The sequence below is a fragment of the Miniopterus natalensis genome, chromosome 8 (genome assembly GCF_054644295.1).
Source record: "Miniopterus natalensis isolate mMinNat1 chromosome 8, mMinNat1.hap1, whole genome shotgun sequence".
NCBI classification, from domain to species: domain Eukaryota; kingdom Metazoa; phylum Chordata; class Mammalia; order Chiroptera; family Miniopteridae; genus Miniopterus; species Miniopterus natalensis.
This window is the reverse complement of record NC_142088.1, coordinates 66,979,667-67,005,932: the sequence shown is the minus strand read 5'-3', so window position 1 is coordinate 67,005,932 and position 26,266 is coordinate 66,979,667. Positions and strand designations below refer to the sequence as shown.

The 26,266-nt window shown below is 39.7% G+C and overlaps 1 protein-coding gene and 1 pseudogene across 1 annotated transcript in view; one reads left to right on the top strand and one right to left on the bottom strand.

Moving 5' to 3' along the window:
• THSD7B (thrombospondin type 1 domain containing 7B) overlaps positions 1 to 26,266 on the top strand; it is a 630,654-nt gene that overhangs the window by 79,925 nt on the left and 524,463 nt on the right. The gene's annotated exons all lie outside the window — the stretch shown is intronic.
• On the bottom strand, positions 8,927 to 24,982 carry LOC107531136 (procathepsin L-like; annotated as a pseudogene).

The following is a 26,266-nucleotide window of genomic DNA, read 5'->3' as shown; positions in this document are numbered from 1 at the left end:
GATTCCTCAGTCTGTTCCATGCTTCCATATCACTGGATCTATTTTGTTCATCAGTTTACTTTGTTCTTTAGATTCCATACAAAAGTGAGATCATGTGACACTTGCTTTTCTCTGTGTGGCTTTTTCGCTTAGCATAATATTCTCCAGGTCCCTCCATGTTATCCCAAAGGGTACGAGATCCTTCTTCTTTACAACTGCGTAGTATTCCATGGTGTGAATGTCCCACAGCTTTTCTATCCACTCATCTACTGATGGGCACTTGGACTGTTTCCAGATCTTGGCTATTGTAAACTGTGCTGCTATGAACATAGGGGTGCATATATTCTTTCTGATTAGTGTTTCAGGATTCTTAGGATATATTCCTAGAAGTGGGATCACTGGGTCAAAAGGCAGCTCCATTTTTAATGTTTTGAGGAAGCTCCATACTGTTTTCCACAGTAGCTGCCCCAGTCTGCATTCCCACCAGCAGTGTACCAGGGCTCCCCTTTCTCCACACCCTCGCCAGCACCTGTCATTTGTTATCAATCCTTATTTCTTGATCCACCAAAAATTTTTTCTCCTAAAAAGGATTTAAGGAATCTTTTTTTTTTTTGCTTCATCTCACATAACATTTTGTATCTCTGAATAGCACCATATAATTTAAAGATGTAGTAGTATTATTTGCAGTTACATTGACTTTTTCATGTATTAATCCTGTGTGTGTTGACATCTCTGCAGAGATGCTGGGGTAGCATTAATCCCTGTTTTTGCTGATCTTTCTGTGCACAAGGCTAGCAGACTGGAAGAAGTTACTTCACAATTCGATACATAATTGGAAGAGATATTGCAACTATTAAATTATTAACAAATGAGTCAGACTGTGTTTCTAACACGTGCCCTAGAAACACACTAAGAACACAAATTTGTGCTTTTAATAAAATAATCTCATCATTAATAATTTTTATTGGGCACTCTTGAGAAGAGTGTGTTGGATGCCAAAACATATATCGAACAAATGGTTGAGAGAGTTTTTTACACTATTAACGAAACATTGCACTTTCTCTGCTGTTGGACTGAATTGGAAACATTTATGATTTAACTTTTGCAGACCTGAGTGATTGGGGAATGCTTAGGAAATGCATTTTCTAAGCAGGGATAGAAAATGTTATTTTTAAATACTTATTGTTGAAAATCTATAATACTTTTTGTCTTGTCTTCTCCTTGGAAACAGTCTAATAATGCAGCTGATAGCTCTTTGGCTTCAGGATCTTTTCCAAGCATACCAAATTAGTTGTAGTAAACATCCAGGATTATTAGAAAGTTGAGGAGTGTAATAGACTGTGCTGAACCTGTCTGTCAGGCTGAGAAAATCCCTAGTGTTGAAAGCTGCTCTTCTCCCTCCCCTTTCTTCTCTTTTATCTATTTCTTATCTTACTCTTTCTCCTCTTGTTTCTTCAAAATCCTACATACAAAATTGTTTCATTGACATTTACTTTATTCTTCTAACACGAGTACAAATATAAGACAAAACCCACAGGCTTGAGAGATTTGTCTAATTGGGGATTAAAGTATAAAACATCTCATGCAATTATAGCCTTGGTTTTGCATGGATGTTGTCATATCCTAGACTCACTGGAGATAATATTTTGAAAATATTAAACCAGTGTGGTGTATTACCTTCATCTACTCATTTTTCTCCTCCAGCCGCTTTGGAAAAGGCAAAGTGGGTACCTAGGCACCACCGGAAGGTTGAGGAGACAGTGATTGAGTCATCAAGTCTCATAGCAGACAGAGGACAGTGATCTCACGCCTAGGTCCTAGTTTCCTTCAGTCACAGCAAAATAAAAAATGCTTGTCACAGGGAGGGCCCGGGTCAATGGCTCCTTGCCTAGCCGGGTTGCTTATGTCCTGGAGGTGATTCAGATATTCCCTGCTGGATTATGGGCTTCTGGATGGACGCTGAGTTCAAATCCCAGTACCACGTAGTTTATAGGGCACAGAGCTTAAGCTGCGGCACTAGCGAGGGGGGAGGTGGGGCAGAGAGCTGACCTGCATGAACTTGGAAAAAAACCAGGAATTTGCCAGTCACACCTTAACAGACAGCTTCACAAGGCGCTCAGGATAAACCAGACCTTCCGGATACACCGATCAATGACCCACGTAAAATTCAAGGGGCCCACCTAATTGCACTGGCATCACTTAAGCTTCCTGCTGCTCTTAAGTTGTCATTTTGGGAAGGGGAAGCATTAGAAACCGTGAAAGCCTATAATTGATCCTTAAAAGACAGAGTTTACTTTCTAAAGTAATCTCATGATCAGAGACTAAAAGACCTGTATTGTAACCTTTAAAAGTTCATACTTTCGTCCTGCCTCAACATCCTCATAAACAGGCTGTGAGCTCCCTGCCCAGGTGACCGGGTGCACCTGTGGGAGGGACAAGGCGGGCCCCTGCCACAAGTTCTCTCTCCTACCCTCCCCTAACCGTAACCTAGGGACATTCAAGTGCATGGATGGAATCCCTTTGCACTTCTTCTATTTTACCCCACCCCGGTCCCCAATAGAAGCACCCCCGAGTCCTTGGTCTCTGTTTCCATCTGCTTGGTTGAGCCCACTCCCTTGGCGCTCTCCGGTGTGGCCCCCTTTCTGCGTAAGTGACTCTCTCTCGGTTTTTCCTGAGCCTCTCCTCTTGTTTCCTCTTGTAGCCACACCTCACCGATCATCTCAGAAAAGAATAAAAACAAGATCAGAAAAAGAAAAGATGACACCCTTCTGAGCAAATTGAAGTTGTTTTCCCCCCTTGCTTTCATGGGATAGGAATATGTTTTCCTATACATTTGATTGTAACATATACAGTTTAACCCGCGACGCACAGTGAGACGTCCGGGGAAGGGCGCTGCTCTCCCAGTGCCCGCGCTGTGGAGGGCGCTCCCGATGGCAGAGGCAGCTTTGTAAAGTCCGCCGAGGAATTAGACTTGGAGCACAGAGCTTTACAGTGTCGAGTTATGGGGAGTGTTGCGTGACAGGCCCAGGCCCCCTTTTGAGAGGGAGAGGGTATTTGCCGGCTTCCTGGCATCGATGTGCAAACCTGCTTTCTTTTAGTACCTAGATCCCTCAAGAATACTGCTGTTGATGACCCCTTTCAGGAGCATACAAAGTTCGGGTGTCAGATTCTCAAGTTCTGAGTATAAAGCTGTTTCCAAGAGCAGAAAAATAAGGAATGGCTTTGAGAAGCTTAAAAACCATACTTGCTGATGGGTAAAAGGAGTGATTAGTGACATTCTTTTTTCTTGTCATCGGCTATTTTACACTCATTGAAATAACAGTCTCTCTCTTTCTCTGTCTTCTGCTTTCCTTTTCATCAAATCTTAAGCCTGGGTGAAGATCCTGTTCAAGATTCGTCTCTTTGTTGGTCTTAGCCAAACACTCTGTCTCTGGCCTTTTCAATATCTATTTCTTGTGTTCCTTAGTTAGGGACTAATTGTCTTTGACCTCAGGAGTTACCAGTAGTTACATGAGAGCTTAGTGTTTCCTCGGGAGACTCGGGAAGTTGCATGGAGACAGCAACCGTGCCTTGTGATCTCGCCCTGCTCTTCCGGGCACCAAGGAGGTAACTCAGTGACTAACATTAAAACCATACAGCTATCCCCAGTAAACAAGTCTTTTAGAGATTCCCAGTGAATCCTTTTAATCAGCTCTGTGAAGTCATATTTAGTGAAAAGCTGAGCATGATGAATTTGTGTGTTGACTGAAAAAAAAACAAAACTAGGAAGGTTCTGGGTAAAAGTGGAGAATGGCTGATTGGAGTCAGAATTCTTGCTATTTGTTCAAGCACGGCGGTGGTTTTGATTTATCCTGTTTGTGCAACCATGTGGACTTGGCTGAACTCATCCTAGAAATTCTGGAAAACTGTGGCAGCAGGTAAGGGATTAGTTACTTCACCAAAACTAGAAGTCCGTTCCCCTACCCTCCTAGCATAGGATTTGGGCATCTGTCTCACCAGCAAACTGCTATGAAGCTGCAACATTGTGGAAAGAAACTCACAGTATTTTAGAAACCTGAGCATACTGTTTAGACTACATATTTCAACTAATGCGCCTCCCCGTTAATGCCTCACTAAATTCCAGCTGGGAGGTAATTTTGGTGAAGTAGAGGTTGTGTGCCAATTTGTGCTTTTACCGTTTGCTTTAGGGCTTAGTCAAGAGAATGTATCCTGTGCTAATATGTTCAGTTTGGCACTTTTTGGAAGTGAATAGAGAACAGTTGGAGTTCCAAGTTGAAGTGTGTGAAATAGTCCAGATATTTTAGGGTAGATTCCAATTCAATGGAGAAATTTTATTAGAGAGTCCTATGTGAAGACAAATTACATTTACTGCCTTTTCCTAAGTTGTAACGGGAATGTCGAACTGCAGATACTGGCTACCAGTTTCTCTCCAGGGGAGTTAAAACCATTTCATGAGGCTGAAGGAGCAAACATACAAAGTTAGGATGTCATGGACAAGAGAAAAACAGTTGCCTTTACACCCTGAAACTTGCAAAGCAGACATGTTTACTAAGCCCACCCCCCTTCCCTCCCCTAAGCTTAACTTTTCAAAAGTAAAAGTGACTAAAACAGAATTTTGTTATGTGACCTAGAAATTATAGATTTTCCTGTGTCTCAGAATTTAACTGGGGAGCTGTGTTGACATCATCGAACCCAGAATGTCTTGAAAGTCTCTTAATGCTTAATGCCATTAAGGGGTAGCATATTTGACCATGCCTCATGACTGTGACTGCTATCTTTAGCACCGAGGAAGGAAAACTGATCCTGTGGGGTCTGATTATTAACTCTATTATTATGTTCCTAGTGTACTCATGAAACTGTTTGGTAATGCACCCATCATTTATTTGTTTTTTATATTTTGGAAGCATTGTTACAGGTTAATTGGCTCTATTTTTTACAAGTTTGCATCACTAATACCAATAAAAACCTGTTTATATTGTTCTTCTGGGATTCTGATTGCATTAAGGAATGATTAGTCCTAATTAAGTTCTGTAGTCTCTGCTAATTACAATCAAATAAGACTTTACACGAAAATGTGAAATTATGCTGAAGTAAATGCATATTTGATCATTAATTAGAGAACTACCAGGCATACTTTTGCAGATGTTTTATTTATTTTTTATTTTTTTACAAGAAGGGATCCTCAACAACCAGCCATTGCATTTTGAAACGACCTAGTTAATTATGAATATGAATGATGTTTCCTTCTTTTACTCCTCATGAAAACAAACTCCTCAGCTGTTCCTCATCTGCCCTCCGGGTAGTAATATTATGTTTACATTATGGAATAAAAATGAGAGGCTGGAGGTTTTAAGAGCATGTGTTCTGTTATCTTGCCTCCTTTAAGTTCTGTGCACTGGGGTCCTTTCCTGTTTGGCATTTATTTCCCTGATTCCTTTTTAATGCTGTGGATTCATCTGGACTCTCCTGCTTGAGGTGATAATGATACTTCTACAGGTGCTTCCCGTGGGTGGTGACAGCTCAGGAAGAATATTCCTTTGCCCTCAGCGCCTGATTTCTTAATCTTTTTCCTTGTGAGGATGGCTGACCCTCATAAGTAAATGAGGGCAGGGTCCACGGGACAGAATCCTGCTTTCTGGCCACATACGTCTTACTCTACCCTTCTGTAGGGATCACTAAGTGAGGCAGCACGGCTTCTGGTGCAGGGAGGGATCTTAAATATTAGCCAAGATCATAATTATTGTTAGGACTGCACTGCATTCAGTACTGCTGGGAGTTCAGTTTTAGACCAGGTCCTTGGGTTTGACTTCAGGAGGAAGAAATATTTCATCAGGATCCTCCAACAACTTCACGTCCTGTCCTACACTCGTCCTGCTTAGAGATGCTCTGCGTTGGCAGCGAAAGCAGTAGCAGCAGCCAGACCCTCTTGGCTCCTTTCAGGCCCCGGAACGCCCATCCTGACGCGGTGCCCAGGGCTCCTGCTCAAATCTTTGACCATTTATCTATGTTCTAACCTTAATCTACTTTTTCTAAACTCCTTACTCATCCATTTTTTCACTCCCACTGACTTTTCTCTCCTATGTATCAACCCGAGAGCTATTTTTCCTACATTTCTGACTTTTTAATTGCATTTCAATTTCTTTGTTCCCCTTTGTCAAACTTTCTCCTTTTAAAAATAATTTTGCTCATTTCTCAGATGCTGTCTTGATTATTTTATTCCTATATATATTTTGCTGCTGCCCTGTCTTCAATTGAGAAGCTTATTTCCAAGTCCCCACCTCCTTTTTCATCTCATTATTGTTATTTCTCTCTAAATCCACATTTCAACCCAGCAGGTAAGAGTTTTGCCTCACACTTATGACTCATTTCTAGCTTTGGAGTTTTGTCCATGGCTTTTGTTTTGTCTGGGATTTCCTCTTTAACACTTTGTCAATATCCACTCACCCCCTCCTTTAGGTTCTCCTCAAAATTATTTTCTCCCAAGAAGTTTTACATTAAGATTATGAGCTATGCCTCCTCAGTGAACTAGAATCATAGAGCACTCTCAGTATCTTTGAGATCATGTAGTGAAATCTCCTCATGTTACAGATGAGGAAACTGAGGTTCAGAGTGGGTCACCTGAGCTGTGCAAGATTATGAGACCCTTCGGTGTCAGAACAGGACCTACGAGACTCCCAAGTCCATGCCCTTTCCTTTCCCCTGCTGTATCTCAGCACATGTATTTCCTCTTTGGTCTTATGGTTTGTTTTTTAACAATTTCTTCATGTAGGTGCCCGTCCCTCCCTCCTCTTCATTATTTTTGAAGTTCTTGAAAAACAGGGACCATACCTTTTGACTTTTACTCTTTGTCTTTCATCATTTTCCATAATATCTAACACAAATTGAATTCTTAACAGGGCTCACTAAATATTGTGAAATAGCATTGTCCATCTCTCTCTAGCATTTTTTATTTTCTGTTTCCTGCCTTAGTTTATATATATTTGACTCCGTATCATTGTTCCTATTTCTTCTTTATTCCCCTCTCTTTTGCCTTAATACTTTCCCCCACAATTTCCACTTCTTTAAAAATTACATTTCTCTGCATTATATTAACTTTCCATTTTATGCTCAGTTTTTTTTTTTCTTATTTCTTATATTATCTAGATTTCAGTTAGAAGATAAAAGGTAAGTAGGTAATGGCTCTTTTTTTAGTGGATGGGAAACACAAACCAATAGCAGGGGTGTCAATTCTTGTTGAAGTCGTTGACCTTTATTCACAGTGTCTGAGTAAGTTAACCCTCCATGTACTAACTCACTCTTTTATCTAGTTGACTGTAGTTACCTTATAAACTTGTCAAATCTTTAAGATTTTTCACTAGGAAATATCTTCACTTACTGATTTGTAAGTCACTTAACAACTATATGGTGATCTGCCTAATGGGAAGAATTGAACTAGATGCAGTTTTTCTATGTTGATGGAATGGAAGCGACCATATGCTGCTTCTTATAAATGCTTAGCATACAGAACTCAGAGATATAATTTGATTGTCTTGGAGTCATGCTCCTTTAGAAAAATCTTGAATGAGGGAGGTTGAAGGTTTTGCTAAAGAAAGTGGGGAGGACATTCCAGGAATGAGAAATGGCCTGATTAAGTGCTTAGAGGGGAGAGGGGAAGCAGCTTACTGTGTTTTCTTGTCTTTAAAAGAAATTAAAGAGTGTACTAAAAAGATAATAGGGGTATAATAAGAGAAAAGTTGTTCAAATTCTTGAAGTCAACGACCAATGATCTATTAGATATAAAGCAGAAATATAAGGCTTGTCATGATAGCCACTGAAATGCAAAATCATTAAATGAAAGTGTCCCTTTCTCTGTAGAACTGAAAAGGCTCTCACTTTCACATGAATTTCTTTAAACTGCCCTCTTCAGATGACCTTCACCTGGAAACATTCTTGTACGCACCTATTTACCTATTCACCATGTACCCACTCTGTGTTAGGGCTGCCTTTGCGTTCATCAGCTCATCAGTCATCACAGCTAATTCTGAACTTGACATCACCAGTTCCACCTAATACACAGGGGAGAGTTACAAAGCAGTGCAGTGACATGTCCATAGTTAAACAATGCATGTGGTACAACTAAGATTTTTAATCTGACATTTATCTGACCTTACAGCACTTTAATTTCTAGGCTATATTACTTTTTTTACTTTGAAATTAAGTTTTATTTTATTTTAAATTTTATTTTATTTTGTTTTTCCCCATCGCCATTTATCCCTTCTATGCCCTCTTCCACCTCCACCCATCCCCCTCCAGCCCTGCAGTCACCACACTGTTGTCTAAGTCCATGAGTTCTTTCTCTCTTTTTTATTTTTTGCTTAATCTTCCACCCCTCCTCCAACACCCCCCTCCCCAGGGCTCTCGGCCTGCTCTCTATCTATGAGTCTGTCTCTGTTTTACTTGGTAGTTCAGTTTGTTCATTAAATTCCACATATGACTGAGATCGTATAGCACTTGTCTTTTTCTGACTGGTTTATTTCACTTAGCATAATGTTCTCCAGGTCCATCCATGCTGTCTCAATTTTTTTTCCTTTTTATAGCTGCATAGTATTTCATTGTGTAAATGTACCACAACTTTTTATCCACTCATCTACTGATGGACACTTGGGCTGCTTCCCAATCTTAGCTATTGTAAATAATGCTGCAATGAACATAGGGGTACAGACATCCTTTTAAAACATCAAAATTTAGAAGTTATTACACAAGTCAATCATATAAAACTCTTTGCACAAATAATTAAAGAAGTGGTAATATTTTGCCACTGTAAAATGTCACACAATTCAAATCACAACTTAGATCTTCAGTTGATTCAAGTGTTTTATCCTACACAATAAGGTCTGGTCAGTTATAAGGTAAAATTTCTCCTCTGGATATTCTGTTCTTAATCACATCTCTCCTAATCGCCATACTCTCACACACTAGGATAGCTGGCCTGGTGGCGATTCCAAAGTGATTGTTCCAGTCTTTGGCCATTTTTATGTAGCCACTTGTGCCCCAAGTTGTACCTCAGCTTTTCTTAACAATCCAATACTTATTTTTTTTCAACCCTGCTCCTTCAAAGCCATAGCCACGGTCTCCGCTGCTGCATTCTGGTTCATAATAAATGCCTTTTTTATAAAACTGGAAAGACCTGAAGCTCACATTTATAGCAGCAGAGATGGGCCCACACTTGCCACTGCTTTCCTAAGGTCATCTCCTGCTTATGATGTCCACGAAGCCAGTGCCATTGGCAGCAGAAAACTCAGGTTTGTTTTTGCAGGATTCATCTCTTGCATGATATATGTAGGATTCCTCTGAGTCCAGGCCTTTGTTCTCCTCAGCACACTGGAAGGCATTATCCATCAGGCCACCATTGCAGCCCTCACTGCCTTGAGCCTGAAAGCAGTCCACCAGGTTCTTCTGACTCCCAGAAACAAGTTTGCCAGTTTTCTGGAACATCTATCCTTCAAGGGCACCAGCTGCACTAAAAGCTCGACAAGAACCACACTGACCCTGGTCCTTCACAGGAGTTACATAGCCTTTCTCTCTGCAGTCCTCAGATGGGAGGATCTCAGCAGAGGGAGGTTCTCGGAACATTTCCCCCGTCCTGTGCTCTGGTTTTGAAGGCCATTCTACACCTGCCTGAATTCTTCATGGGTCACCAGAGGCATCCGTCGCCATGGTGAAGCTGGGTTTCCCGTGCCTGTGTGCCTCATGGTGCCGTTGGATCAGTTTCGTATTCTCCCACACTGCGCTCCTCCATCCATGTTCATTCTCGCTCTGGAGTTTTCTGCGTGTTCCCCTCCCCTGGCTCCACTGTGCAGCTAAACTGTGACCTGCTCTTACAGCAGCTGAGCTATTCCCAAAGAGAGGGAGTCAGGAAGAGTAAGGGTTCAAGCTTCCAAAACCTGGGGCAGGAGCCCCCCAGGAGTGCCGTCGGCACGTGCGAGCTCAGGGATCTGCAAGGCCGCGTATTGCTTCTTGTTACGGAAAGTATCGTAGAGATACAATGAGTTCTAGTCGCAAAGCTATAACCTGTCCATTCTCTTCCACTGATGCCAAAGCAATGCCTTTCCCCGCCCCCCTCAGTCTGCCTCCTGAAAGTAACTGTGCGCTCAGTTGCCGTTACAACTCTGCATTAGTGTCTTGATTGTGCAAAGATAAAAAGTTTCTGAAAAGCCAACATTAATTGATAATTTTGTAGGAAATTATTTTTGTCATCATTCAAAAGAAAAAATGTCATTATGATGAGAATTCAGAGATGGCTTTGTGTAAAATTAGAAACATGCACATTTATACACACACACACTCAAAACACTCATTATTCTGGAAGACACACTATAGCTCTTTTATTCTAAAAATCACATTATTTTTTTTAAGAAAACAATTACTTATTTAGGGCTTGGTGAACGTTATTATAATCTATCAATGTGCCCCCATCATGGATTGAAAAAAAGTCAGTAAAATACAAAAGAACAGGATACTTTACTTCACTTCTCAGGGAAAATTACATATTTGATGATGGCCATTATAAAAGGCACGAGGAGATTTCTCATTGTGGCCTTAATTTGCATTTCTCTAATAACTAGTGATGCCGAACATCTTTTCATGTTGGCCTTTTGTGTATCTTCTTTGGAGATATGTCTATTCAGATCCTTTACTCATTTTCAAAATTGGGCTTATTTGTTGTTATTTTTATTTTTGCTATTGAGTTGTATGAGTTCTTCATATATTTTGAATATTAACCCCTTATCAGATATATGGTTTGCAAATATTTTTGACAGTTTTATAGGTTTCCGTTTTGTTGCTGGTTTCCTTTGCTGTGCAAAATCTTTTTAGTTTGATGTAGTCCTACTTGTTTATTTTTAATTTCGTTGCTTGTGCTTTATGTGTTATATTTTAAAAAAAAATCATTATTAAGACACATGCCAATGAGCTATATTACTATGTTTTATTCTAGAATTTTCATGGTTTCAGTTCTTACATTTAATTCTTTAATCCATTTTGAGTTAATATTTTTGAGTGGTATAAGATATGGTTGCAGTTTCACTTTTGTTTGTGAATATGCAATTATCCTAGGGTCATTTATTGAAAAGATTGTCTTTTCTCCATTAAGTTATTCTTTGTTGCCTTGTCAAATGTTAGTTAACTGCATATACTTGGATTTCTTTCTGGGCTTGCAATTCTATTTCATTCCTCAATTTGTCTTTTTGTGGCAGTGCCATGCTCTTTTGATGACTATACCTTTTTAGCTTGAAATTGAAGTGTGGTGCTTCCTGTTTTGTTCTTTTTTCTAAGGATTTCTTTGACTATTCAGGGTCTTTTGTGGTTCCATACATATTTTAGGAGTGATTTTTTTCCCCCTGTAAAAATTGCCATTGGATTCTTGATAGGATTTCAATGAACCAACAGATTCAATGTCTTATAATTTTTAGAATAGTGATCATTCACCTCCTTAGTTAAATTTAAGTATTTTTATGTGTTTTAGATGCAATATAAATGGGATCAATTTCTTTTGCAGAAAATTTGTTCTTAGCGTATAAAAAATGCTGCTGATTTTTTATGTTAATTTTATATCCTGCAATTTTATCAAATTTATTGATTAAATCTAAGTTTTTTGGTTGAATCTTTAGGATTTTCCCTATATACAATCATACAGTCTACAAATAGAGACAATTTTACTTCTTTCTTTCCAATTCTGATACCTATGATTTCTTTTACTTGTCTGAATGCTCTAGCTAGGACTTCTGGTACTATGTTGACTAGGAATGGGAAAAGTGGCCACCCTTCATGCTGAGATATGTTCCTTCTATGTGTAATTTGTTAGGAGTTTTTTATCATGGATGAATGTTGAATTTTGTCAAATGATTTTTCTCTATCAATTGAGATGTTCATATTATTCTTTTCTATCATTATATTAATATTCTGTATCATGTTGAACCATCCTTGCATTTCAGGGATAAATTCCACTTGATCACAGCAGATGATCTTTTTAATGTGCTACTGAATTTGGTTTGCTAGTATTTTACTGAGAATTTTTATATCTATATATTTTCGGAGATATTGGCCTCTAGTTTTCTTTTCTAGTAGCAACCTTTCCTGGTTTTTGGTATTAGGATAATACTGACTTCATAAAATGAGTTTGGGGGTGTTCCCTCCTATTCAGTTTTTGGACGACTTTGAGAATGATTGGTGTTAATTTGTATTTAAATGTTTGATCAAATTCACCAGTGAGGCCATCTCATTCTGAGTTTTTCTTTGTTGGGGAGTTTAGATTACTGAATCAGTATATTTACTATAATTGATATATTTAGATTTTCTTTTTCTTCCTGTTTCAGTCTTGATAAGTGATTTGTTTCTAGGAATTTTTTCTATTTTTTTCTGGGTTCAGTTTGTTGGCATATAGTTGTACATAGTAGCCTCTTAAGCTCCTTTGAATTTCTGTGGTATTCATTGTACTTACCCCATTTATGTTTATAATTTTGTTGATTATTTTCCCTGTTTTCCTTGGTTAGTCTAGCTAAAGGTTTGTCAAGTTTGTTTATAATTTCAAAGAACCAACTTTTAGTTTAATTAATCATTTTTATTGTCTTTATGTTCTCTATTTTTTAAATTTTCTGCTCTAATTATTATTATTTTTTTTCTTCTGCTAACCTTGTTGTCTTTTAATTCCTTAAGGTGTAGAGTTAGGTTGTTTATTTGGAATCTTTCTTGCTTCTGAATATGTGTTAATTGCTATGAACTTCTCTCTTAGAACTGCTTTGGTTGCATCTCACAAGTACTGTTACTCTTTCCATTTTTGTCTGTCTCAACAAATTTTCTTCTATCCTCTTAAATTTTTTCTTGGATTCATTGGTTGCTCAGAGAGTTTTTAAAAATTTCTATGTGTTTGTGAATTTTCTAGTTTTCTTTGATTTCTAGTTTCATACCATTGTGGTCAGAGAGGATATTTGGTTTGATTTTAATCTTCTTAAATTTTCTAAGGCTTGTTTTGACAAACTTGGGTTCTGAGTGTTTCTGCTGGTAATGTTCTTGGGCAGGTGGGCCTGCTATTATGGTCAATTTTGAGGCAAAGCAACTGTTTGAGCTGTGAAGATAGGGATTGGGGTTGTGTGCCACTGGTTGAAAACAGTTGGATAGGACTGCTGACTTGGTTTCCTACTAAAGTGAGGCTATAGGTTGGCCTCCAAGGATGCCTGGATTCTCTGGTCAGGCTTACTAAATGGTTGGAACTGGATATTATATTCAGTTGTGGATGGGGCTATGAATTGGCTTCTCTTCCTTGGTAGGACATCAGGATTGGACCCATGGACTGTACAGCTCAATGTTGGGGGACCCTAATTAAGCAAGAGTGTGCACTGAATTCTCTGGTCAGGCAAGGCCAGCACTGCTGCTCTGCAGATAATGGAAGCCATGGTGTTCTTAGTTCAAATGCTACTGTAGTAAGGCTGTTTAATGGGCTGTGCAGATTCCTGAATGCTCTGTTTCAGTTTCCTGGTTGGGAATCATGAGGCTGTATTCAGCAATGAGCAGGGCTATGTTTTGATGATGAATTAGATTTCCTGCTGAGGCATAAGTGAAAAAGCAGGTCCAAAGCCAAGTACATCTCTTTGTTGTCTTAACTCAAGCTGACCTGTACCCCAAGTTCCCCAACTGAACAGGGCCACCCAGTTTCCTCTGCAAATTATCAAGTGCTGCTGGCCCACAGAACTTCCAGGAGTTGTTGCCAGTTCTTCTTGTCAGATGGAGCCAAAAGATACTCTCCACAGAGGGTGGTGCTATGCCACATCTCCCTTGCCTGAGTGTGGACAAAGTTGGCATTAGGGTCAGCAAAACTCCTCCTTTGAGGATCCAAGTCAGGCAGATCTGTGCCCCAATGAGTTCCCTTGTCAGAGTGTGCCCCCAGCTTGGTTCTGCAGATGAGGAAAGTTACTGGTTGGGATTACTTCTTGGACACTGCAGGTATGAACTTGATCTGCCAAGTTCTGTGTGCTGGTTATTGCAGCCCCTCCTCACTTCTCCATCGTAGTCGATTTCAAGTGGTTGAGCCCCCAGTGCATTCCTTTAATCCCATTGGTGTAAGATCAGAGTAAGGGCTCCTACAGAACTACCCACAATTCTGGGGGGGGGGCTGGTTGTTCCTCCTGAGTTCTCTTTTCCCACTGGAGGAACCAGAGACTCAGGGAAACCTCTCCTTGTGGTGCTGCTTTGGTCTGGGGAGGGACAGTGCCGTCAACCTGTAGGCCCTGGCTTCTCTTACCCTTGGAATGCAGTCTTTCTTGGTCTTTGCAGTGCAATGGGGTGCTTCAGCCTCACCCTGGGTGATGCTCTCAGTGGTGTCTCATCTTTGAGAAGTTGTTCATTGTTCTTACTGTGAAGAGGAGTGAAATCAGGAAAACCCCTGTCACCCTCGTGGTGACCTGTTCTCACACTTTTAAAAGAAAATGTTATTTCAGTACTTAACCAATTTATTTTGCCAATAACTTTTCTCTTGAGCCAACAAATGTTTATGAGCCAGTCAGTTGGTGGAGGTGAAAGAATCTGAAGCCTGCCAAAGCATGTCTGTTGTTTGATGTTTGAATCCCCTAAGGAAAAGGGATGGAGTGTATGATGCAAAAAATGTCATCTGCTATCTTCTTTCCCTAGGGCAATAGCTCTGCTTTGCCATCAGGGAAACTGCCCATCCTTTACTATGGTGGCCTGGCACTTTGTGACTTTTCACATCAGTTCAGCTGTGAGATGTTAGAATGCTTGGAGACAAGAAAGCATGTGTTGGCCTTACTGTAGGAAGAAACTAAGATATCTTAAGAGAAGTAATTGTATTCTGATGTTGTTGTCTACTCCGTGTCATAATTACTTCTTCAGTTGCCAAGTTTCATGAATTTAAAGTTAGCCAATTAATTTGTCTTCTATTGTAGAGAAAAAAGAGCCCACAAGCTAGGCTTTTTTTTTTTTTAATACAGAGAAGAGGAAGAAAAGCTATTTTTCTAGATTCTTTTGTATATATTTTAAATAGCACAGTCACATTATATTATTAACTTAAGTTTCACCTTCTAAAGATTTCATTTTTGTCTCTACCTTATAATTGAATCCAATAAAGTATTGACCAAATTACATAGCTTTGGGTGTTATCAGAGTGTAGAGAGAACTCATTTGAGATTTTATGTGTGTGTGCATATATTTATGTGTGTGATATGTACACATTTACGATAAATCATAATTTTCCATCTTTTAAAAATTATTAAGAAGACCGGACCTAATGATATTAAATGGAGAGCCAGTTTCATACTTTTAAATATTAAAGTAGCAAGAACTACCTCAAAAAATGTGCAAACGGAATTCCCATCTGAGTCATTTTAAGGACTAAGTGTAGGAGGGGTGTGAGAAGCAGGCACACTTGATTGTGACGGGGCCTCATCTGTGTGAAGCAGGTGAAGATCGCCCCCCGTGACCCTCGCACTGCTTGTGTGAATTGCGAGTCCCTGCTCTGCTCTGCACCCATCCTCCAGCATCAGCGCTGAAGAGAAAACAGCCGAGTCTCCCAAATCCTTTCAGAAATAAGAGGGGGTAACTTAGTAATTAAATGTTTATCTCAATGCTGCTTAATACCAATTAAACAAATATGAATTAATTGAATAGTGTACATGTCTCATTTCATGTTTGTTGACCATTTTACATTTCGCAATCTGCATCACTTAGTTTTCAGTGTTCCCTATAGCTACATAGTTACAACATATTCTTTTATCTTATGGATTTGAATATTTTTGAACCAGCACTCATGGGCTTTATGAAAACAGTGATTTCAAAGGCTGGAATATAAACAATGTAAAGAAAATTTTCCATATAAAAAAATGTAAATTTTACTCAAATCACAATTGTACAAAACACTTTCTTCCTAGCTGTGTAGATGACAAGCAGATTAATGTTAGTGTCCTGTTAGTTTCAAAGGTATTACATTTAAATCTATTAGGGTAACTTTAAAATTTTTCTATGTCACATTATTCATATGACGGATAGTGAAAATTGGCATGCAGACAGACATTCACTCCTGACTGTAAATGTGCAGGCTGTCTCAGTCCAAGAGGGTAAGTATTCACATGGTGAAAACAGGCAGTAGTTAAATCAGACATTTGTCACATTACGGGGAGACTTTGTGGGCAGTTTAAATTACATCTGAGAAAATATAGATGACTAAAATGCATGCCAGTTATTACAGGGATGTTTAAATTATACTGTGAAGCATTTCAGAAATTAAAAGTTTCCTGTGGATTTGAATCACATTACCATCCAATAGATGACTGCCTAATGGAGAAATGGAGGCAGGTGCTTTCTGGAAAACATCAGTGTTGCCTAGTCTAATATAGTTCCATATCAGGGAATAAATAGTTCACAAAGAAAGTTCAAGTTCATGGAAGATAGCTTGTAAAATATACATCAGTGAAAGATAAATGAAATTTATGACCTGGTCAGACCTTACATTCAACACTTGGGCCATTAATTGTGGCAAAAGTACAGCATTGTGAGATAACAAATACAGTCATGGTACACTCTTGTACCATGTTAGTGGTCACATAACAAAGCAGGAATTAAGGCAAATACCAACAGTGATGTTTCTATAGGAATCATATTGCCAGTGAAAACCTTGGATGAAGAACTCCAAATGATTAGGCCAAAAATCTTTTTATTTGACTGTGAACCACCTAAAAACCACTTTCCTTCCAGGTCAATGGATGTTATCATTAATTCTCTTAATATCTGTGAAACAAATATTCATTCTAGAATATTAAATGATATGTGGACTACTTTTCTGAGCATGATTGATATTAGTTGACTTGGTTTTAGCAACAATTACTTGGAGGATCCATATATCCAGATAAATTTTATATGAGGTTAAGGCAATAAGATTTAATGGTTTCATATCTAATCCATTCTATTAGCAAAGGCATGAATAACCCTTGTATTATCAGAAAAAGACTGTATCCTACTTTGGACTGGATCAAGAAAATACAATGTGACCAAAATTTTGATCTGCACTTTATCTATTTCCAAACCTTCTATTTCTCTGGAGTTAAGCCTTGTTAAATGATGTAGTAACAGAGGAGTGGGTAGAAGTGCATCTTAATGTCCTTTGGCAGACAGCGAATCAAACATGTAGAAACAAATTATTTTAAGAAGCCCTTTTGTGAAGAAAAGTTTAAAAATTGAGAAGGAAATTAGCTAAGGGGATACTATAAACAAAATCATTCAGCCCAAAGGGTACATTATGTTTTCAGATGTCATTTTGTAAAATGTTTCATTAGCTGTTAATGAAACTGAACTTATGACCTGCTTAATAAACAACACAAAGTGCTTGGTGTATTTCTTTAGTTAAGCAGATGGAAGTAAGTTTTTTCAGACTATTGACTATGTTTTTTTGTTTGATGTGGTTTATTTCTCTGATGAGTGTGTGTGTGTGTGTGTTTCTAATGTTATAAGATAGAACTCTGATTTTTTATAAGAGACTAATAAAAACCCTTCTATTTGCATGGACATCACAGCTCATAGAACATTTTGTTTTACATAAACGAGGAGATTCATAATAAAAATATCATTGTTTATGAAGGAGATAGTGATAGTTCATCAATTTTACCTATTGTTAACCAGTGGAGATTAAATGACCTTAAAGTGGTCTCCTTTCATGCTTTCATTTTTTAACTAAAGTCCTTTGTTCCAAATTCATGTACAAACTACAATGTAATCTGTTATTTGAAACATCAGTTTGGTCTGTTCTTTAAATGTTGACATAAAAATGCTTCTGACAGTCTCTACACTGAAAATGCCATGTGGGTTGTTTTGGTTTTTCTGCAGATAGGAAGGAAAAGAGTAAGTTAAAAATCATTGGCAGTAAACTCCTTAAGTCTTTGATGTGATATCTGGCACCAGCATTAAAAATCCAGATTAATTATGACATAGAAATGATGTTAATTATCAGAGAGTAAGGGTAGAGAACGATGCTTTCCTCCGTGACTCTCAGGAGTGGGGACACAGGTACTGCATTCCTTGCGCTCCTGCTGCATCTTAGATATTGTCAACTACGGGGCTGATCATGTTGGGATGTCATTATTTGCATGCCGTGAGTCCTTGAGGGCAGGGATTCTTTCTTTTGGTATTTGAGTCTACACCAGGATTTCCCAAACTTGGCACTACTGACACTTTGAACCAGAAAATTCTGTGTTGTGGGGCTGTTTTGTGCATTGTAAGTTGTTTAGCAGCATATCTGGCCTCTGACCTCTAGATTCCAGATCCCCACTGGACCCCCAGTCTCCAAATGAGGACTAGCTTAATGTCTGGCACATTGTTGACATTTAATAAATGTTTTCTGAAAAAATAAGTGCAGTTATTGATGTTGCATAAAACAATACCATCTTTACTGGTGAACTCAGCAATTTGTTCTGTGTTTGACTGCTTCTGAAATTGTCTTTTAGTCATGTCAGGGTGATAAAATGCCTCTGATTTCCCAACCCCAATTCTCTTGTGTAACTTGGGAGAAAATTGGGTGACTTTCTCTTCTCCACCCCCTCTCCACCCCTCTCATCCTCCCCATGCCTCTGCTTGAGGACGTGTGACTGTGCAATGCTGGCAAACTGCTAATAGCAGGTCATCTCAGCGCATTTTGATTTGAGGAGTCGTGGAGTACGCCCCAGTCAGATACAGAGCCATGCACAGACACCCTCCCACCAGCAGAGGTGGACGATATGAACAGAGTGAAGATAGGGCTCCTACTTCAGTTATGGATGTACTTCAAATCAGTAACCCCTGCTAATCTTCATATTTAAGGGGTGAGCATATATTTACAAGAATCTTATTTTCACTTATCAACTACATGACTTGGCACAAATCTGTTAGGTTCTCTGGTCTGCTGTTTTCTCACTGATGAAATAGAAAGAACAGTTATATCTACCTTCCTGCCATTGTTAGGGGCCTCTGCTGTGCTCTTCCAGCTGACTCTCAACATTTTGTATGGAATACTCACACTTGGTTATAATTACATTTTCTATTGCTTGCCACTCTTGCTGGCCTGTAAGGTGTGCATGTAAGGGGCAGGCTCAGATCTTGGTCACAGTGTCAATACATATTATTTCTCAAATAAAGGAATGGAAATGCTTTGTAATAGCATACACTGTATGAATGTTAGTAACTGTCATATAGACATTCAATAGGTATTTAATGAGCACCTACTTTACAAAGCCCAGTTGGAACACTTCCTAGGTCGAGAAATACATACAGCAGAAAACAGATTTAAGTGCCTACCTTTCACAGAGCTTGCATTCTAGTGGGCCGGGCAGTCAATAAGAATTGACACCTCTATTAATTATCTGTCTTCCTAATTCCTGCTAATTATAAATGGGTACATGCTATGAAAAAATATAGTGAGATGAGAGTGACAGGAAGAGGCTATGTTATAGAGAGTGGCAAAGAATGACTTCTGAGAAAGTAATTAACATCGTAGTTTTTATCATTATCATGATTAACATTATCATCAAGGTGATGCTATTAGTCTTTCATTAGTAGAACTTGTACTTTGATTCATTTTTCTAATAGTAATGCTGAACTATTTACATTCTCTGACCTGGTTCCCCTTGAGACCAATAGTAGGAAATGGGGCCTGCGGTAGATCTTATCACTTAAAAATGGGATTTTGACCATGCAGTGGATCGAACCTGTGGCCTTACCCTAGTCAGTCTGCATATGAGGACCTCTATAAGGAGGCTTTGCCCCTAAATTTAGAAGCAGATTATACACTATTTGTTTTCTAAACAGTTCCCCCACATTGATTTTTCTCTTGGTTGGTATAAAGAAGGCAACTTTAGTGAGCTACTTAAAATCATTTTTAAGTTCTCCTTGTAGAAAGGTTTCTAGGCCTCAGCACTTTTGACATTTTGGGTTGGATAATTTAGTTGTGGGAGGTGCTGTTCTGTACATTCTAGGATGTTCAGCAGCACCTCTGACCTGTATCTCTAGATAGATGCAGTAGTACTCCCTTTCCAGGTATAATAATTGAAAATGCCCCCTGAAGCAGAGAAATGAATATTAAAATGCCAATGAGATATCACCTTACACCTGTAAGAATGGCTATCATCAATAAATCAACAAACAACAAGTATTGATGAGGGTGTGGAGAAAAGGGAACCCTTTTGCACTATTGTTGGGAATACAGATTTGTGCAGCCACTGTGGAAAGCAGTATGGAGGTTCCTCAAAAAATTAAAAATGGAACTGCCTTATGACCAGTGATTGCACTTCTGGGTATATATTTGAAGAAACCTAAAACACTAATTTGAAAGAACATATTCACCTCTTTCTTTATTGCAGCATTATTTGTAATAGCCAAGATATGGAAGCAACCCAAGTGCCTATCAACAGATGAGTGAATAAAAAAGCTGTGGTACATTTACACAATGGAACACTACTCAGCCAGAAAAAAGAATGAAATCTTACCATTTTCCACAGCATGGATGGACCTAGAGGGTATTATGATATGTGAAATAAGCCAGTCAGAGAAAGACAAATACCATATGATTTCACTTATATGTGGAATCTACTGAACAAAATAAATGAACAAACAAAAGAGAAACAGACTCATAGATACAGAGAACAGACCGATGATGGTTGACAAAGGAGAGGGGGAGTTGGGGGACTTGGTGGAAAAGGTGAAGGGATTAAGAACTACAGATTGGTAGTCACAGAATTTTCATGGGGGTGTAAAGTACAGCATAGGGAATATAGTCAATGACATTGTAATAACTGTATGGTGCCAGGTGGGTACTTGAAATATCAGGGGAGTGACCACTTTGTAAAGTATATGACTGTCTAGCCACTATGCTATATTCCTGAAACTACTACAAAATAGTATTGGTTGTACACTGTAATTGAAAAGTAAGATTTAAATTAAAAAAATGAAAAGGGAACAAAATGCCCCCTGAGGGTTAAAATCAGCCTCAGCTGAAAACTGCTGCCTTACAGGAACCTCCTCTGTCTTCCCAGCTGTGGCACGTGGTGTTTCCTGGTGTTTCCTCCAAGAATTTTGCTGCCCCACTTGTGTTTGCTTGTGCAGCACCACGGGCTCCTTTCTTTGAATCCCCCCATCCTTTCAGACCCAACTACTTCTCCTACTGCATAGAGCCTCCTCTATGAACCGCAGCCTTTCCTACCTTTCTGCTTCAGAAATCACATCCCAAGTCTTTTCTGTGTATCGCTGACATTTTCATCCATTGCTGAGCTCACTGTTGTTTACTGAAAGGTTTACGTTTTTTTTATGTCAACTTCATTATGCATTCATCGAATGGAGAGACTGTACCTTGATCACCTGTGCATCTAAAAAATACTTGGAATAAGGACCCTCATTAAGTAATGGGTTGAATTTAGCATAAACAATCTTATTCACAACATTTTACCAACAACCCCATCCTTAACCAGGAGAAGTGACAGATAAAACAAATGGTATGGTTTTCGTAATAATCATTTTGGAAACTCATTTTTTTAAACCATTGTTTAATTCAAGTATAACAAGTGCCATGGGGCTTTAGTAACTGATAAGTGGTGAAACTGAGTTTATGGAACTACTTTTTCTGAAAGATTTCACCCTAGAGTGGTCCAGAGTTGGAGGGTCAGAGCAGTTTACGTAATTGTCTTCCAGCTCAGCTGTAAGGCTCACCTAAGGGTTAGTTAGCTCTTTATGCGAAAGATGGCTCAGAGAGGACTTGCCCCAAGCAGCCAGGCTCCTGCACTGAGGTCCAGCCGCTCTGCCCACTGCCATCTCCAAGGACATTCCAGAGCTGAATCTGCCTGCAACCATCTTCATTACCAATGGATAAATGTCTCCTAGGAACCATTTTTAAAAATATAGCTAGTTAAGACCACCGTGTACTTGGTCATCTTTGGTAACAAGGTCCTTTGAGGAGAACCTATGAGAAGGGGCATCCATTCAGGTCAATCAAACATGTGTCTCTCTAGAAGTCAATGGTTTTGTTTAACTCTTGAAGGGAAGGTTCATAGGAAGAGGAGCCTGCACATACAAGTCTTTTCTGTCTGAATACAACTTGTTATTCAGAGTATCTTTTTATTCAGTAAATTCAGTATTCATGTGGCATTTGGGTAATGACTGCACATTGGAGAACCAAATTCAAAGTCCTCTTAATGACAGTTGAGAAGTGTAGGATACTACAGCTTTCTAACACCACATGCTGGTGTCTCCATCTCCCAGTGTTCACTCCACCTAAGTGATGACTGATGGGCATTCTGCTTTCATTTGCACATTTAACAGAATGCATAGGGATTCCGGGAAACATAGGCCTATCTCCTACTTCTCATAAATAATTCTTTTTGATTGTAAAGCGAATTGTATTATTTCCAAATATAATAATGGGATCTAAACTTCCTGGGGTATAGACTTTCCTAAGAAATGCCCATGCAGAGAAGAATTCACAGATCAAATGCTATAGCCATTCAGATAGATTCATTTTAGTCAGGATAACCCTGCATGAAATGAATATTCACTAAGTTCTTTGTGAGGGTTCAGTAAGGGGCTAGGTTATAACAAATTGATTATTTTATGTGCTTGCTACTCTACATATAGCAATTCAATGGATCCTAAACACAACCTTTTGTGAGATTTCCCTGTAGAGAATTCCCTTTTGGGGTGCCTGTCTTTCCACAGTCCCATCTTTAAGATTCCTGCCAGCCCACTCCCCACTTCCCTCAAGGAGGGCTTTAGGGGCCAGGCTTCTGTATTTGACTTGATGCCCCTGGCACAGAGCTGGGCCACCCAGGGGCTCTCCTGGGAATTAGGAATTAAGGTTCACAGAAACTAGTTAGTCTCTGCTGATAACTGTTAACCTGTGGTCATGGAGAGCCACGGTCCATCACGCTCATGTTGGGAAAGCAGAGGTAGGAAATCACAGCCACAGAGAGAGTAATTGTTTTCCACATGGTTTCTGTTTCCCATACCTGGGAGACCTGACCACTCATCTGGTAAGCAGGTTCCATATCATCACCCTCATCCTTAAAAGAAAATCATCTTATTTTGCTTGCACCAGTTGACGGGGTTTCTGCCAGCAACAGAGCCTTAAAGAAATTATTTCCTCTGTTTTCTTAGTGAGAAAAGTGAAGTTCAAAGAAGCCAGTAACTCATCCAGGGCAGCACAGCTAGGGTGCATACAAACCAGGATTCAAGCCCTGTGCTCAACCTTCTGATGTCTGCAACTATTTGCATGGTCGTGGTTTCTATCAGCACAGTTTAGTGTGGCTGCAAATTATGTTGCTGACTAGATGTGTTGTGAATGGTCTTGTGATTGGGCACTGGTGTGATCTGGGCCCTTTCCTTGGTGCTGCTGAACATGCATGCAGCTGGGCCCATTGCCTACTGAAGACATGCTTCCTCACCTGCAGGCCGGGACTGACAGTTCTCCCTGCCGCTTTCCCACACTGCTCAAGCAATGCCTGCTTGCTTAAAGCCGTTCCCTCAGAGTTTTCTAGCATTGTCAGCCCTGGAGCACTTTTATTTGGTCCATAAAAATTTAAATGCCTTAGTCAGCTCAGGCTGCTATAAAAAATGCCCAGAGTCTGGGTGGTTTAAACAACAGGTATTTCTTTCTCATAGTTCCGGAGGCTGGGAAGTCTGAGATCAGGGTGCAGGCATGTTTATTCGGGTACTGGTGAGGGCCCTATTCCTGAGTAGAAGATGGCTGCCTTCTGGCTATGCCTTCACATGACAGGAGAGTGGGAGGTGGGGGTTCTGGAGAAAGAGAGAGAAGGAGGGGAGGGGAGAGAGAGAGAGAGAGCACTCCTTGGTTTCTTCTAAGTGCATTAATCCCATCATGATGACCCCACCCTTATGACCTCATCTAACCCTAATTACCTCTCAAAGGCCCCACTTGTCAATACTATTACACTGAGGGAGGGTTAGGGCCTCAACACATGAATTTTGGGCAGACGCAAACATTTAGTGCATAACAATATCCTATTCTATATACAGTAAGGAAGAGGTAGATTATATTCCCTAATTAATTTCCATTTAATGTCCTCATTAATTTATCAGTTGCACACTGATACCACACAGGTACACATGCATTGACACCACATCTAGTTCTCTCATGCTTTGCTCCAAGCTCCTCTGGTCCCCTTTTGAACTTCCCGTCCAGGCTGCTCAGCATTGGCCTTTTCTTCATCTGCTCCCTTAGAGTGTTGCTTGATCTTCATGGTCATAACTACAAGGGCTGTGCTGACTCAGCTGTGAACTGCCCTGGCCAGTTCACCAGAGTCAGATTGGCCCTGGTGATCAGTCCTCTGCCTCCCTCAAAGCTCATTCAAGCATGTTTCCCTTGGTTTTATGCTCTAGGCCAACTAGGCGTCTTTTATTTCCTTAACTACACCATCCTCCCTCTCCACGTCCCTGGAGCTTACACATGCTGTTCTCCTGCCTCACTCCTCCTCACATCCCCCATGTCCTCGTAGAGGCCTTCCTTGACCCCACGGCTTGGTTCTGTTTGGTTGAATCTACTTTTATCTCATACTTCCTGCCTCATAACACTACCACATATTAAAACTGATTTTAAAGTGTATATCTCCCTTATTAAACTATAAAGTCCCAGGGAGCAGTGACCACATCTTTTGCTCAGTGTTGTGCACCCAGCGTCTATCACACATCTGGGCACACGGTCATACTAATGATAACTAAAGTGGAGAATGCCAGTCTCTTGTGAAGCACCAGGTATCTAAGAAATGTGGCTTTTATTTATTGCTATGAATCAATATAATTTTTCACTTTGATTTACTCTGATGGACTTTTGGGAAATTTCAACTTGGTTAAACTTGGGGACTCCTTCCTCCCGGTGGCTTGTCATAATATTGGAACTTCTCTGGTAATCACTTGTGTCCACAGAGGTTACTACTGAGACATCCATTGTGTCTGCAGCTTCCTGGTGCTTTGGTGCTATGGATGAGGTGTCCATCCACTGGTGAGGATGGACACCTCAAGAACTTCTGAACCCACCTTCCCTGACATACCATATCTGATATGAAATTCCACATGAGCTTTATTCTCCTGTGACAAACCGTATTTAATTCCTTGAAGGGTGCAGTGAGTGTTATAGGAGCTGAGTCCTTATTACAAAAATCATTCCTGTACCATTAGTCCTACATTAAAGAGTCTCTTTCTAATCTCAGGAAACTCTTTGCCTCCTGGTTCTCTGAGATTCTTTATTTCTTCCCTAAACACCAGCACTCTCTTTTTCTTTCAAAAGTAGACTTGGATGACCTATAAATTTTAGAAACTGAACTAATGCCACGCAAAAATTAGCTCCCCGTTTCTTGAGAGCAGGGAAGGCTTAATCATCAAAACCTCCCAGGAGATGAAGAGAAATGGAAATATTTGTGTTTCCTTCATCTAGTGCAGCAGTGAATGGTAAAACAAAACAATTAAATTTGTATAATGAAAAACTGAATGTTCATATCCTGCTACTAACATTTGTTGAATGCCTACTGTGTGTCAGACATATTGCTAAATGCTTTACTTGGGATCCTCATAGGAACCCTTTGTGATCTAATCTCTGAGGACACAGAGGCTCAGAGAGGTTCAGCCATGCCTCAAAGTCACAGAGAGGATTCTAGCCCAGCCAGCCTGACCTCAGAGCCTGCAAACTCACCTCCATTGTTGCTTCCCTTCCCAAGACTGTTCACATAAAGGAGACCCTGAGAGCTTTCCTAACCAGCTAATAGTAAAAATGTATTTTTATTTTCTAAAGTCAAAGAATAACAATAAACATGAGAGTTTTGGGGTATATAAGAATATAGAATCCAGTAGACTTCAGGAGACAGTTTTGATAAATGTCAACTGTCACCATGTCTCTCCAACTACATCTTTTATAAAGCTGCAGTTTTTGACCTCGGTTCCAATGTCAGGGCATATTCTTGGTAAATCAGACAAACATTGACATCTGAATGTGAAACCCACTCCCCGTTGCACACGCCTTTCCATGAAAACTGCTCTACAAGGCTCCTGGCAGGGAGCGAGGCTGTAGTTATTTTTGTCTTTATATCTGTTGTTTGATTCTTGTGGGAATCATCAAGGTTTATTTCCTTAAGACAATGCTTGATATTTAAACCAGCATCCATTCTTTGAGAATATTAAATGGCATGTGAAGAGTGTCTAGACATGTTAATGCACCTTAATGTAGTTCTGTAGCATGAAAGAGGCCGCAGTCCTGTAGACAAGCTTAAGACGGAAACCACTGGTG